We start from the raw sequence: 13,505 nt of genomic DNA on the forward strand, positions 1-13,505 counted from the left end.
TATTCTAAATGGGTGATGGTAGGAGGTAGCATATGGGTTAGGCAGGAATGTCAGTCCCAAGAGGGCTCAAAAGCAGCAAATCCCTCACCAGCGGTCAGCGGAACCTCTGCCTCATGTTCTCTAGACGTTCAAACGTTAAGTCTCACCAAAGCAGATTCCCTGCAGACAAAACATCACACAGAAATAAACTTTTCTTAACCTACCGCGACGTCTCTCCCCGCCTCACTGAGGCAGATACGCCCCACACGTCTGACAGATCAGATCACTCACAGTTCTCGTTTTTATTCCTGCCATGCCACGCCTTGACTTTGAGACTCAGTTTCCCCATCTGGAAATAGAAGGGACGATGGGATGATCTTAAGGACCCTGAAAAGTCTTCCCAGCTCTAGAACTCCAGACTGAGCAGATCTTCTGGGAACCCGGGCTCCACGGGTGGAAGACATGTGCAACCAGGCACCGCATTCAAAGACTACACGGAAAGAGTGCGTGCTTTAATGCCTCACGTGGTCCTTCCTAAGTGAAGCTGGGCCAGGCGTGGCTCAGGCCTGTAATCCCAGCACTTTGGGAGGCCGACATGGGCAGATCACCTGAGGTCCGAAGTTTGAGACCAGCCTGGCCGATATGGTGAAACCCCATCTCTACTAAAAATACAAAAAACTTAGCTGGACGTTGTGGTACGCGCCTGTAATCCCAGCTACTCGGAGGCTGGAGAATCTCTTGAACCCAAGAGGCAGGGGTTGTGGTGAGCCGAGAATGTGCCATTGCATTCTGGCCTGGGTGGCTGAGTGAGACTCCATCTCAAAATAATAATCCCAAGTGAAGACAATATCACTCACTCACTGACCCTCTCCCTTGATCTGACTTTTTTCCTTCCTCTTATTTATTTATTTTTTTGTTTGCGATGGGATCTCCATCTATCTCCCAGGCTGGAGTGTAATGGCGCCGTCATGGTTCACTGCAGCCTCAACCTCTTGGGCTCAAGTGCCCCTCCCACCCCAGCCTCCTGGTTGGCTGGGACTACAGGTGCACAACACCATGTCTGGCTAGTTTTTAAATTTTTTTCACAGAGTCGGGGTTTCATCATGTTGCCCAGGCTGGTCTTAAACTCCTGGGCTCAAGCGGTCCTCCCGACTCGGCCTCTGAAGTGCTGGGATTACAGGTGTGAGTGACACACCCAGCCCTTCCCCCCATGTTAGGGGTTATGTCATGTTTGTTTTATTAAAGGCCACCTTGACTTTTACAACCTGGCAAGGTATAATTCCAAATACATGCATGAAAGCAGAAAGAAAGGGAGGGAGGGGAGGCAGGGGAGAGGCAGAAACAGGGAGGAAATGAGAAAGGAGGGAGGCAGGTTGTGTACGAGGCAGCAGACAGCCTTCGAGTGGCCGGGACGCTGTTGGCCTGCAGCATGCACATGGGGCATTGCCTTTGCCAGCAGAGATGGGGGTTTCGCCATGTGGTCCAGGCTGGTCCAACCAATGCGCCGGGCCTGGGTTTCACTTCATCCTCTCCTTACAGTCCCCGCCCCCAGGTCGGCAGTCTTATCCCTGCTTTGTAAATGATGAAACAGAGGCTCCACGATGTCTTTGGCCAAGGCCACACAGCAGCATGCTGTGTGCCAGGATCTGTACTCCTCAGGGGCAGCATGGGGTGGAGACGAGGCACTGTCTTCAGAGGCAAGGCCCTGCCAGGAGCAGGGGCCTGGGAGTGATGTGCCTGGAGGGTCACGTGGACCCCGTAACTGACCCCTACTGGGACTGGTCTCCACACTGGCTGGCTGGCTTCTTCCTGACCACCCTTGCCTCTGAAGTGGGGTGGGTGATAATGCCTGCCCCCCTCCCGCCCACAGATGACACCAAATACTGAAGTCAGACAGAACTTTGACACCAAGAAGTCCCTAGATGGCAGCGACCTCATTTTTAGCTGAAGCCCCCGGTACTGCTGTGAGGCAGGAAGCTGGAATCCTCATTTCCTTCTTCAGGCGAGGGCACGGAGGCCCCATGACGTCGAGACTTCTTCACTGTGGGCTGATGGTGGGACGGGGCCTGAGGTCCAGACCTGGGCCCACCCACCGGCTCCTCCCGCAATGAGGTGCGCAAACTGGGCCAGTGACTTTGCCCTCCCGGCTCCAAAGTCCATATCTGCAAAACTGAGCTTAACAGGCCACGGTACCCATAGGGACTCCTTCAAACGCTAGCTCCATTTCCCTTTTTGTGAAAGGACCACTGAAGCCCACGGCAGCCAAAAATCTCAAGCGGACCAGGAATCCACTCCCGACGCTCTGGAAGGGGAAGGAAACAGAGCCAAGAGCCGGAACCTGGTCAGCTTAAGGCCACAGTGCCCTAAGAGAGGCTCTGTGTTCACGGGCGTACGGAAGGACTGTGGCCTGATCAGCCCCGTGGGACCTCACACTGCTTCTCACTCGGCACCTGGGTAGCTGTGGGAAGTAGAAAAGTTCCTTTTTAAAGTTTCCTTTCTTGTTAAAGAATAAGTGTGCTAATAACTCTGTGAAGCTCTATCCTCTGTAGCCGTTGGACACGCCATGCTTCCAGGCACGTAGCAAATTCTGTGTCCTTGTACTTTACCCAAGATCTCTGTGCTGGACGTGCTCACAGGCCTGTCCCAGCTCTCCACTGCTTTTACCTGTTTAGAAAAGTTGTAAGTTGTCAGCCAGTCGGGATTTAGTTTAGATTGTGAGGTCTGGCTCCAGCCAGCGGAGAGCAGACACAGCAGTGAGGACGACCCCAAATGCGTAGGGGATAAATGTGTGTGTTTCCCTTCGGTCTTTGTACTCTTGTGGCACAAGGGCTACTGGGAGTCCCCTTCCTGCAGTCCAGGAAATAAAAACTGTGTTGCTGAAACATCCTTTGTCTCAGTGCTAATTTTTCTTTGTGGCACCGAGCATCTATTTCCAACAGTAGCCGAGGCCCGCACCTGCCCAGGGCCACACTGTGGCTAGGGCAGAAATCCCCTTCGCCAGGCACCAAACCCAGTGCTCTTTCGGGCTCGGCCCAAAGAAGAAAAGGCATTTGTTCTAGAAAGTCAGTCTCCCGTCTACATTCTGCAAACCTCCCAAAGGGAAGTCAGAACACTGCGATCACACCCAGTCCCCTCCCGCCGCACCCTGCAGCTTCTGTGGAATCTGAGGCTGCTTAGAACGGTTCCCAGTGGGTGCACGCTGGCCGCCATCCAAGGCCCACCCATGAATAGCCTTGATCTTGGGCAACACCGAGATGCTTTTGTCCTCTTTGGCCGCAGATGCTCGTCACACCAGCGAGTTGCCTGGCAGCGCCTCCTGGGTCTCCGTGACCTGGTGCGGTGTGGAAATAAGTGAAGGCCCCAGTCCGCAGGGAGACCCGTTTCCCTTGGGAACAGGTGTGCACAGCCACCTTGCAGCCCCTTCTCTTTCATGCAGTCACTTCTAGCCGAGGAAGTGGCTGGCCCCTGTGCCCTGACCAGGCAGGCCAGTGTCCAAAGCTGGCCCCTGGGGTGTGCTCTGCATGGGTTTTAGTTCATAGACACGGCCCAGGTGCCCAGCCGGGTTTGAGCCTCACGTGGACCTGACGAAGGAGACAGAGCTGAGGATCCTGCGGTCCTTGCTTTTCGGGTAAGGACACCAGGCTCAAGGAGGTGAAAAGGATGTGCCACAGGTCCCGGCAGGTACAAGGTGCAGCTTGGAACCACCCCGAGCCTACCAATTCAAGGCCCATTAAGGCAGCGGGACTGACCCCCAAGCCAGGTGCTCTTCTGTCTCTGCACCCACCTTGCTGGGTGGCTTTAGACCTGCTCCCTTCCGTCTCTGAGACTGTAATATGAGGAGAGAGGAGGCGCGTTTCTGCCAGATCCAAGTAAGGCACTGTGGGCAGAGACATGACTCACAGGCGGCACTCCGGGGCACTGTGGGGCGGACACTCCTGGTTATAGTGTCCCCCACCCCCTAGAGCTCCCCCGCTTCCTCTTGAGGAGTCACCAGTGGTCTCCAGTCACATGTCAGGCCTGCCTACCCTGAGCTCTCAGTGGGGACCCAGGGACAGCACTCTCCCTCATACATTCTGTTGCTCCTTCTCAGGGGCCTGAGTACTTGGGCCTGGGACCTCTTACCCGACACCCTCTCTCTGGGACATCACAGCTCAGCCAAGGCTTTAATGGTCAGTCTTGCGCCAGCTACCTGCAATCACCAGGCCAACTTTTTGTCTCTGCTGGGATGTCCAGAGGGACCTGAGGAACAGCACATCCAGAAACAGTCTCTTTCTTTTGTGCATGAGTTCCACTGTGACAGTGTTCCATTGATGGGTGACAGTGCTCCACTGGTGGATGCCTGTGTTCCATGAGAGAGTGACAGCATTCTGACACCTTGACTTGATCCAGTGAAACTGATTTCTGACCTCCAGAGCTATACATGAATAGAGGTCTACTGTTCTAATCCACTGCGTTAGAGGAAACTTTTTACAGCTGCCATAGAGAACAAATACACAAGAGGACCCCACGTTCTGAGTCAGGGCTGGACCCAGGCCGTGCAGGCTCCACCTGGTTCCCAGGGTTCACTCAGGCAGCCCCTCACGCCTTCACCACCAGCCCTTTGTCTTTACAAACTAAAAAGCCCCTTCAATTCCAAAGCTTCCTTTCCCCCAGGAGGGTTCCAGACACTCGCCGGGGCCTTTCCTGAGGGTCTGGAGGAGCTGCCTGCTGGGTTGCACGTGTGGAAAACGTTTCCTGGCTTGGGCTCTTGGGTTCTTGTCCTCTGACTCCACTCAGTCAATCACGAGGCAAAGGGATCTCCATCGACCATGGAACAGGCTCCTCTATGACACGCCCGGCTAATTTTTATATTTTTTGCAGAGACAGGGTTTTGCTGTTGCCCAGGCTGGTCTTGAACTCCTGGGCTCAAGCGATCCACCTGTCTCAGCCTCACAAAGTGCTGGGACAATCTCCCCACATTAAGATCCTTGAGTTTTTAAATTTTATTTTGGGTCTGGGCGTGGTGGCTCATGCCTGTTATCCCAGCACTCAGGGGGGTTGAGGCGGCTGGATCACCTGAGGTCAGGAGTTCGAGACTAGCCTGGACAACATGGTGAAACACCGTCTCTACTAAAAGTACAATAATTAGGTGGGTGTGGTGGCACATGCCTGTAATCCTAGCTACTCAGGAGGCTGAGGCAGGAGAATCGCTTGAACGCGGGAGGCAGAGGTTACAGTGAGCCAAGATTGCACTGTTGCACTCCAGCCTGGGCAACGAGAGCAAAACTCCATCTCAAATAAAATAAAATGTAATATAATTCTATTTCGAGACAGAGTCTTGCTCTGTCCCCCAGGCTGGAGTGCAGTGGCATGATCTCAGCTCGCTGCAGCCTCTGCCTCCCAGGCTCAAGTGGTCCTCCCACCTCAGCCTCTCAAATAGCTAGGACTCAAGTTCATGCCACCACACATGGCTAATTTTTGTATTTTTGGTAGAGACATGATTTTGTCATGTTGCCTAGGCTGTTTTTGAGGCGTCGGCAGGAGACGCAGGAAAATCTCTTGAACCGGGGAGGTGGAGGTTGCAGTGAGTCGAGATTGCACCACTGCCCTCCAGCCTGGGCAGCAGAACGAGACCCTGTCTCAAAACCACAACAAAACGAAAAACACGTAAGGGATCAAATCCAACCACCATCATGGTTCTTCCAGTCCCAGAATTCCCTAATTCTAGATGTGTTATTCCTGACTCTTTGTTGAATCATAACTGATAGCTCAGAGCCGTCATCTTATTGATACAACTGAGTTATTTTCCCCTGACGGCGTTAACTGCTGCTTGCAGACTCAGAGTTCATCTGACACGTGTTTCCCACACACCATCCTCAGGAGACCTGCCTGGAAACGCTCTCTCAGTTTGGCAATCATTTCCAGAGGAGGAAGCGACAGTCAGAAACTCAGATATTTCACGTGCCTCCTTTTCCAGGTAATTTATTCAAATCTAAAGAATTAAGGACGAACCCTTTCTCATTAATTTATTGACCTGGAGAATTATCTGTTGACCTTTCTTTTGCTCCTTGATTCTACATCATTTCAAACAAAGAGCTTCTTTCTTAAAAAAACAGAAGTTTGCTTGTTTGAGACGGAATCTCGCTCTGTGGCCCAGGCTGGAATGCAGGGGCATGATCTCAGCTCACTGCAACCTCTGCCTCCCGGGTTCAAGCAATTCTGCCTCAGCCTCCAGAGTAGCTGGGATTACAGGCGCGTGCCACCATGCCTGGCTAATTTTTTGTATTTTTAGTAGAGACGGGGTTTCACCATGTTGGCCGGGCTGCTCTCGAACTCCTAACTTTGTGATCCTCCCACCTTGGCCTCCCAAAGCGATGGGATTACAAGTGTGAGCCACCAAGCCTGGCCATGTTTTTTTTTTTAGACAGTCTTGCTCTGTCACCCAGCCTGGAGTGCAGTGGCACAATCTTGGTTCACTGTAACCTCTGCCTCCTGGGTTCAAGCGATTCTTGTGCCTCAGCCTCCAAAGTAGCTGGGACTACAGGTGCGTGCCACCACGCCTGGCTAATTTTTGTACTTTTAGTAGAGACGGGGTTTCGCCATGTTGGCCAGGCTGGTCTTGAACTCCTGACCTCAGGTGTTCCATCCATCTTGGCCTCCCAAACTGCTGAGAGCCACCACACTTGGCCAAAGAACAGAAGCTTTTGAGGAGACAATTTATTTGTAGATTTTTAAAAGTTTAACCTGTATATGTCATAGCTATTCCAGGCTCACTATTTACCCATTAAAAAAAAAGATTCAATTCCATTACATTCTAGTTCTTTTTTCAGTTAAAGATTTTAATACATGCCAGATGTGATGGCTCACACCTGTAATCCCAGCACTTTGGGAGACTGAGGTGGGCGGACCAATTGAGCCCCTGAGTTTGACACCAGCCCAGGCAACGTGACAAAACCCCATCTCTACCAAAAAAAATGTAAAAATTGCCCAGACGTGGTGGCGCATGCCTATAGTCCCAGCTACTGGGGGCCTGACACAGGATGATCACTTGAGCCTGGGGGGCACAGGTTGCACTGAGCCTCGATTGTACCACTGCACTCCAGCTTGGGCAACGGAGCAAGACCCAGTCTCAAAAAAAAAGAAAAGGCTGGGTACGGTGGCTCACACCTGTAATCCCAACACTTAGGGAGGCCAAGGCAGGCGGATCACCTGAGGTCAGGGGTTCAAGATCAGCCTGGTCAACATGGTGAAACTCCATCTCTAGTAAAAATACAAAAAATTAGCCAGGCATGGTGGCATGTGCCTGTAATCCTAGCTACTCAGGAAGCTGAGACAGGAGAATTGCTTATAGTGAGCTGAGATTGTGCCACTGCCCTCCAGCCTGGGCAACAGAGTGAGACTGTCTCGAAAGAGGGGAGAGGAGGGGAGGGGACAGCTGTGTTCTTACCATAGGTCTGTCCTCACCACTACTTTGCTTAAGCTTTTACTTACTGACTTGCAGACCATTTACCCCAGCTAAACCCAGAATCGACCCAGGAACCTACCCTGTTGAAGACAGTGCCAAGAGGCTGCTCACCACCAGCCCTCGCCTCTCAAATTCTAATAAAAATGCCTAAAGTCTGCTCAGCTAAAGATATGCAGCAAGGATGGCGATTTATTTATTCGATTATTCATTCAGGTTCAAGTAGTTCTCAAGCCTCAGCCTCCCGAGTAGCTGGGATTACCAACACCCATTGCCACGCCTGGCCAATTTTTTGTATTTTTTGTATTTTTGTATTTTACTAAAAATACAAAAGCCTAAGCCACATGGGGTTTTGCCATGTTGGCCAGGCTGGTTTTGAACTCCTAACCTCAGGTGATCCGCTCGCCTTGGCCTCCCAAAGTGCTGAGATTACAGACGTGAGCCACCACGCCCAGCCAAATTTGATATTTTAATTATCGTCGTGCTCAGCTGTTAGGACTGTATCTGAATGTGGGGAAGAAAAATGACCATTTGCTACCAAATCTCTGTCTGTGGCACAGAGAACTCACCTGAACTTTCCAGGTCTCAGTCTGTGGGGACAGCACCCGGGGAAGCAAGCTGAACGTGTCTAAGACAGTACTTCCCTCTGTCCCCCAGCCCACTCCCCCTGCATGCAGGACCTGGGTGAATGGCCTACCACCCATGCTAGCAGGAAGCCTGGGGTCTTCCCGGAGCCTCTCTCACCCCCGTGGATACTCAGCCCCCTGGCCCCCTGCAGGCTGGCTCTTCACCTGTGCAGGCTACCTGGCTTCCTTCTCTCACCTCGATCACTTCTTTGGCTTCTGATATGGTTTGGATCCGTGTCCAAATCTCGTGTTGAAATGTAATCTCTATTATGAGAGGCATGGCCTGGTGGGAGGTGACTGGGTCCTGTGTCACAATAGTGAGTGAGTTCTTGTGAGATCTGGTCTTGTGAAAGTGTGTGGCACTCTCCACCCTTCCCCCTGCTCCAGGCACGTGAGACATGCCTGCTTCGCTTTCACCTTCTGCCATGATTGTAAGGTGCCTGAGGCTACCCCAGAAGCAGCAGCTGCTATGCTTCCCGTACAACCTATGGAGCCATGAGCCAATCAAACCTCTTTTCTTTATAAATTACTCAGTCTCAGGTATTTCTTTATAGCAGTGTGAGCACAGACACATACATCCTCCATCAGCTCGTTCCCATCCAGCAGCAAATAGGAGCATGGCCCTCCTGGCTCAGACTCCTCAGCCCCAGGGTTGAGAGCTTCCAAGCTGCTCCCCACCAACTCCCGGCTCACTAGTCACTCTAGCCACGCTGGACACCAGCAATCCCTCCCTCCCCAAGTCCCACTCACCTCTGGGCCTCTGCACAGCCCGTCCCCAGGGCTCACTGATGCTATTCCAGGTCAGCTGTGCCCGCCCCCTTTCCCCCGGGCCCTAGTGCCCCTCAGCCGGGGCATCCTCTGGAGGCCTTGCAGCCCGTGCTGTCCCATCTCCAGTCTTCTCCGATGCTATCAAAAGTGCCTGTGACCTCTGACTTCCCCAAGGGCCCCACTTCAGCGACAGTGGCCACTTTCCAACTTTCACACCGAGCCGGAGACGTAGCAGACACTCCATAAATCTTTGATGAATAAAGGAAAGATCCGCTGACTCCTTTAAGGGAAGTGAGATGACCAGGTTTGTAAATATTTGTCTCTCTGAGATATTAAAGCAGCACGTATTTGCAAAAACCAATGAAAATGACAGCAAGGAGCCTCACAAGAAATGACTTCTGCAGATCTCATTCCTTAGGGATAACTGCCGCTTTCAGTTTGGGATGAATCATTTCAGAATTCAAACAATAACCACCAGTCCAATGCCATACGCAGACAGGAGATTTTTAAAGAATAAATATAGGTATTCATGCATACATGCATAACATTATATTATATATACTATCTTGTAACTTGCTTTTTGTCTATAAACATGTCAGGAATCAGGAATAGTTTCCATGTCTGTAAATAGATACTATCTTCTTCTTTAAGTTGCATCTTATTCAACTGAGTGAATATACCATAATATATAGAGTTTTTCTTTTTCTTCTTTTTTCCTTTTTGAGACAGGGTCTCACTCTGTCACCCAGGCTGGAGTACAGTGAAGCAATCATGGCTCACTGCAGCACTGACTTCCCAGGTTCGAGTAATCTTCAGCCCCTCCAGTAGCTGAGACCACAGGTGCATGCCACAACGCCTGGCTAATTTTTGTATTTTTTTTGGTAGAGATGGGGTCTCCCTATGTTGCCGAGGCTGGCCTCGAACTCCTGGGTTCCAGCAATCCTCCCACCTTGGCCTCCCAAAGTGCTGGGATTATAGGTATGAGCCCCCACGGCCAACCACGTTTTCTTTTAAAATGAACGTCTTATTTTGAAATAATGTTAGATTTACAGAAATGTGAATATAGCACAGAGTTCTCCTAACGTTGCCATAGCCGTGGGACATCTGTCAAAACTAAAAGCGCACATTGGCATATCATTATTAACAACATCTTCGGCTTGCATTTCACCAGTTTTCTCACTAAGGCCCTTTTTCTGTTCCAGGATGGAGTTTGTCCCTGCAGCCCTGACGTAGTAGCTCCCATGTGGCGGACACTTGGCGTTTTGCTGCGGCGTGAGGCTGCAGTCAACACCTGGCGGCGTCTCTCCCTGCTCATCTGCACACACCCTTCTTCCCTCCCGCAGGTGGGCCAGCGTGGGGGGCAGTTCGGGGCTGTGCAGGCGCAGAAGGCTTGCTGCTCCCAGAGGAGGGAGGCGTGGCAGCTGTCTACCTTACCTCCACCTCGTTTCTGTGATTTGCACTTTAACAAGCTCACTCTGGCTCCCAGGGCTGAGACTTGGAGGGAGAAGGCTGGTCTAGAGGCCTCAGTGGAGGGACAGAGGGTGGGGGACAGACACCAGAGAGCCTTAGACAAGACTCCTGTCAGGCTGCGTGTGGAGTTGAGTGAGGGGGATTATGAAGGACTTCAGCTCTGTCATTTAGGCAAAGGAAGTCACGGAGTCCTTCCAGGAGGCAGCAGGAACGAGGGAGGAGGTTCATCAAGAGGCTGAGGGGTCCAGTTGTGGCTCCGCTGTTTGGGTGCCCTTGGGATACCCAGGAGGCAGGAGGCACAGATTTGGAGCGTCCCGAGTGGCCAGGTGAGAGCTGAAGCCACATACGGGGATGCAATACCCCTCCTTCTAGATTGGATCTACCAAATTAAAGACACACAAACTCAAGCACACATGAACACACGAAGCTTGTTTTTAAAAACCCAGCAGAAATTGTGCAGATGCACACAGCTGCAGGGTGATTAAGCCACAGAACACAGAGACCTGGAAAACCCAGCAGGAGGAACTGAGCCTTCTGGGGATGCCCTGGTGGAAGAGCTGTAAACAAGCGTTACATCCAAGCCAGTGGCCCCGGCATGTGGCTCACGGGGCCACGTGATGCAGGGCTGGGCCAACACCTGGACATCCTGCTCTTTCTGCTGTGCTGAGATGGGCAAACCATCTGCCCCCTCCAGGCGTGGTCCCTTTCCTGGGTGCCCGGTACATGGCTCTCTGGGCCGCCTGGGTCTAGCCTGTTCCCAGCTGGCCATCAACCCTCATTCCTGCACCTGCCATTCTACACAGACGGAAACTGAGTCACTGCCCCACTTCTGAGAACTCCACAGCTATCCTCACCTCTCGCACAGCCTCCCCTCTGAGGACAGTGTCTTCACCCGCAGAGCCTGTGGGGGACAAGATTAAGGTTAGGGTCCTTCCCTGAATCAGAGTACCATGGGCAATGAAGGAACCGTGGGCAGGCAGACCTCGTTCCAATCTAACATCAAATCTGATCAGCAATGTGACTTTAAGTGTTATTTAGCCTCTGAGATTCTCTCTCTCCCTCTCTCTCTCTCTCTCACTCTCTCTCTGTCTCTCTCTCTCTCTCTCTGTCTCTCTCTCTCTCTCTCTCTCTCTCTCTCTCTCTCAGACAATAATTCCTGGCTTGCAGAGGTTTTCTGGAAGCTGAGAAGATGGATATGAGGTATCTAGTATATCACCGGGACTAACTAAATATCAGCTGTAATGACAATTATTCTAGGAATTCTGAGCTATTTCAACTCCACAGTTAAAGGGAGACATCTTACAAGTTCGAAGTCATGTAAGGTAAATCAGGGACAATCCACACGGCCACTGTCTCCCAGAGTGAATTATTTGCCCTGAAAAGGGTGGTCGGCAGAGACGATTAACCCGCAGAGGGGAATACGTTTCAACGAACGGCAAAAGCACCCCTGATCTTCGTTATGTGCCACTTTGCTCGGTCCACCTAGAAAAAAACTAGTCCCTGGATTTGCAGGGAGCTGGGGTCCACTGCGAAGGGAAAAAAATAGCTTAGAAGATTCCTGCAGGTTAGGATAAAGGAGAGACTATCCACGGGGGAGCACCACGTCGGAAAACACTGCTCTGTCCAGGGCTGAGTGTCACAGCCTCCTCCCGTGACACCACAAGCAGCGCCGTCTCCCTCGGGACATCGGCACGTTTCAGATGCCATCAGATTCTCCGTGAAGTGCACAGTTTACAAGCCCTATGTTGCCCGCCAACTGGCACCCTGAGGCGGGGCATCGTGCCCCAAGCTTGGGCTGCAATGGAATGAAGTTCATTGCATGTTGAGCTGCTGGAACGGAAGGCTGTTTGCTCAGCACAGTACAGCTCTGAGCTCGAGAGGACGAAAGGCTGTTCTCGCGGGAAGCTTCTGTCCCTTTCCCCTATTCACACAGGAGCTCAGCCGAGGAGCCTCCGGGACTCAGAGGACCCGTCTGTGCCCCAGTCAAGCCTCTGCCATCACTGGCTATGCGTCTTTGGGAAAGTCCCTCCACTCTTCTGTAACTCAGTTTCTTCATCCGTAAAATGGGGACGACAAGCAGATTTGCACCATGTACCCTGGATAGGTCGTTAAAGAGGATAGTGGATGTAAAGGTGCCGTGTGCCAATATAATTCCTCGTGATTGTCATTCTCTTGTTCCACTTGGGGCCCCCGCAAACCTTCCTGCCCAGGAATGTACTATGGAACATCCAGGCCCTGTGGCCCCACAGAAGGTGCTGGAAGAGGGTGTTTCAGTGAGGAGGTGGTGTCCCCCCGGAATGCAGTTGAGCGGGTAAGCAGAGGCCAAGCACCCTGTGAGCCCTGACTGGGGCCGTCTTCACAGAGCACCTCCCGAGGCTCTGGTCGTGAGCCACCCACAGTACTCAGCACCCTCCACCCTCCACTTATTTCCGGGATGTTCACTCTGGCGGTTCGGTATGAGTCATTACACCCCCAATGTAAGGCCTTCAACAGACCGCATAAAGAGGGGCCTGGGGGCCGGCTCTTCCCACGCCAGCTCCTGTCCCACTCCAGCCCACCAGGCCTGGCTTTGGCCATCACTGTCCCACTACAACCTCAGGGCCACCATGCTCATGGTCCCCATTCTGTCCTCAGCAACACTCAATTCCTGGACCACCCTCTTCTTCCCTTGCCCCTGGCTCCCGCTGTTCCCTACCCTCCTTCCCAGGGTCCGTGGCCGGGTGGCCCCTCTGCCTGTCCCGGGCCTCTGCTCTCTGCTCGGCCACCCCAGCACGTGACCTCACCCTGGCTAAATGCCCTTCAGCCCCTTCTCTCCCTGAGGACTGTGTGTGACCATCAGCTCCTTCTTGTGACCTCTCTGGACTCTCAGGGGGCATCTCAGGTTCAAATGGAAGTCTCCACTCCCTCTCCCCGACGCGGCCCCTCCCCTGTCCTCCATCTGATTATCTACTGCAGAGCCCTGAGGAGCAGCCATGGCTCCCTCACCAGTCCACCCCATTGCTAGTGAGACCACCTCCAGACTTCTGGGTGCTGGCCCAGCCTCCTTCGAGCCTCCCCAGGAGGCCACCCTGCACCTCTCTGTAGGATACAGTAAATTCCTCTGCAAAGAACCAATATGTCAGCATGTCCAGCTTCCCTGTTCTTTGGTCTGTATTTTAAAGTTTAACTTCCTCATTCTTTATGCCTCCTTGCCCTTAGCTTTAGTAAATGACCCCCTCCTA

The sequence above is a fragment of the Saimiri boliviensis genome, chromosome 21, assembly GCF_048565385.1.
Source record: "Saimiri boliviensis isolate mSaiBol1 chromosome 21, mSaiBol1.pri, whole genome shotgun sequence".
Taxonomy (NCBI): domain Eukaryota; kingdom Metazoa; phylum Chordata; class Mammalia; order Primates; family Cebidae; genus Saimiri; species Saimiri boliviensis.